The 2,500-nt window shown below is 58.8% G+C and overlaps 1 non-coding gene across 1 annotated transcript in view; it reads left to right on the top strand.

Moving 5' to 3' along the window:
* The first annotated feature begins 1,698 nt into the window (after positions 1-1,698).
* LOC124729282 overlaps positions 1,699-2,500 on the top strand; it is a 1,909-nt gene continuing 1,107 nt past the window's right edge. The window contains exon 1 of the ribosomal RNA XR_007007585.1: positions 1,699-2,500. This exon is cut by the window's right edge and continues 1,107 nt beyond it. This is a non-coding gene — a ribosomal RNA (small subunit ribosomal RNA).

Raw genomic sequence — 2,500 nt, 5'->3', positions numbered from 1 at the left:
GTTAAACACCTTGCAAGTCTTGCTGACTTTCCACATGCTCCTGCTGTACACTGTAATGTGGATGGCAGCAGGACGTACATGCCGCCCCCCCCCCCCCCCACCCCTCCCCACGTCCCCACGTCCCCACCTTGCCCCCTGCCTTCGCAAGCTGGTTGGTGACAAGTTTGCATGTTCAATGCCCTTCGCATGCGACGTACGCAGGCTACGTTGTGGTGCGGCCTGTGTCAACTGTCCGCTGATGTCGTACGCGTGAACCACAATCTGTACTGCACATTCGTCCTTATGTACTGAATGATACATCGTGGCACATGTGTGACCGTACAACGACTGCGCCCAAAAACGGCGGACCATACAGTGCAAATATTGTGCACGCAGCTACGTGTCGTCTCCCTATGAGAGCTGGATTGCAGTGTGGTACGCCATAGAGACGTGTGGGAGGAACGGACGCCGTGGATGGCGATCAGCATGAGCTGTGTGTTGATGTATTCGGACCTAGTCGTCTCTCCTCAAACACCGTGATAGCATGGTGCACCGCGTTCCATATCTGCGACATGCTACAGAGGCCGGTTGACAGTCGTTCGAGCAATGGACATCGCATACGTACGGGGGCCACCTTCCACGTATTGTCTAGGCGTGCACATTTTGTTGCGTGTATGTGGGCAGACGTAGTGTGGCGTGACACCTGACACAGGCATGCAATAATCGTTGAAGTTGCTAATGGCGATGGACGCCTACGTTTTCTGGTGAAGTTACGCAAATGAAGAAATGGTAACCCGTTGTGGTGCGGTTGTTCTCGCTAGGGGTGAATCGGTGATGGCGACGATAGGTTGAGGTACTAACCGGTTGTTCCAGCGATACCCACCATGCCGATGAAACTGAACGGCATCTGGGTGTGAAGCGATACGCGGTGGTGGCTGGGTGGGACCGTCCCCGGCCGGTGAGGGGGCGCCTCCCGGCGTGCTGGCCGCGCGGTGCGTGGGCGCACGCGCTACAGCCGGCTGGTGGGGGCGGCCAGTGGCAGGCGCGCCGGCCGACGGACGCGGCAGGCGTCGCAGCTGCGCGCCGGCGCACCCTGCGCGCGGCGCCGTGCGGCCAAAGTAGGTCCTCGCGGGCCCGGTGCGAAGCGCGGTGGACATCTTCAGTGTGCTGGTCCGATTGAGGACTGTGTGCGTTGAGGATGCGCCGCCGCCCGGCGCTCGGCGCCGCGACGCCGTCTGCTGCTCGGTCGCCCCAGCGGTTCTCGCTGGTGGTTTGTATCGCAGCTGTGCGGATGTGTTGGCGCGTGCGCTGTGCTGGGAGAGTTCGCTTCGGCACCCAAGTGGGGCTTTTGTCCTTCTGTGGCGCTGGCGTTGGAGCTGCCGGTCACCGTAGGTGGCGCGTGTTGTCTCCCGCCGGCAATGCCACGACAGCACGCTCCCGGGCCTCTGTCGGCAGCGGCAAGCTCAGTTGGGAGCACGGGTGGTCGCACCGAAAGCGTCTACTCGCCTAACTCCGGGCGATTGCGCCTCTCTCGAACCCGACCAAGTACTTGGGACGGCGCTGCGCGCCGCCGGGACCTGAGAGGGTTTCGAGGTGTATTGTGCAGGGGAGCTCAGCCTCCTCCTGTTTGCAGAATGATTGAGCGGACGCTTGCGTGTTCGCGCGGGCCCCCGGGACACACTCCCGGGCGGCCGGCTGCTCAGCTCTAGTTGGCGCAGCTCCCTGGTTGATCCTGCCAGTAGTCATATGCTTGTCTCAAAGATTAAGCCATGCATGTCTCAGTACAAGCCGCATTAAGGTGAAACCGCGAATGGCTCATTAAATCAGTTATGGTTCCTTAGATCGTACCCACGTTACTTGGATAACTGTGGTAATTCTAGAGCTAATACATGCAAACAGAGTCCCGACCAGAGATGGAAGGGACGCTTTTATTAGATCAAAACCAATCGGTCGGCTCGTCCGGTCCGTTTGCCTTGGTGACTCTGAATAACTTTGGGCTGATCGCACGGTCCTCGTACCGGCGACGCATCTTTCAAATGTCTGCCTTATCAACTGTCGATGGTAGGTTCTGCGCCTACCATGGTTGTAACGGGTAACGGGGAATCAGGGTTCGATTCCGGAGAGGGAGCCTGAGAAACGGCTACCACATCCAAGGAAGGCAGCAGGCGCGCAAATTACCCACTCCCGGCACGGGGAGGTAGTGACGAAAAATAACGATACGGGACTCATCCGAGGCCCCGTAATCGGAATGAGTACACTTTAAATCCTTTAACGAGTATCTATTGGAGGGCAAGTCTGGTGCCAGCAGCCGCGGTAATTCCAGCTCCAATAGCGTATATTAAAGTTGTTGCGGTTAAAAAGCTCGTAGTTGGATTTGTGTCCCACGCTGTTGGTTCACCGCCCGTCGGTGTTTAACTGGCATGTATCGTGGGACGTCCTGCCGGTGGGGCGAGCCGAAGGCGTGCGACCGCCTCGTGCGTGCTCGTGCGTCCCGAGGCGGACCCCGTTGAAATCCTACCAG

This window comes from Schistocerca piceifrons, unplaced genomic scaffold (genome assembly GCF_021461385.2).
Source record: "Schistocerca piceifrons isolate TAMUIC-IGC-003096 unplaced genomic scaffold, iqSchPice1.1 HiC_scaffold_1199, whole genome shotgun sequence".
NCBI classification, from domain to species: Eukaryota; Metazoa; Arthropoda; class Insecta; order Orthoptera; family Acrididae; genus Schistocerca; species Schistocerca piceifrons.
Note: the sequence above shows the minus strand (reverse complement) of the source record. Positions and strands in the feature narration are given on the sequence as shown.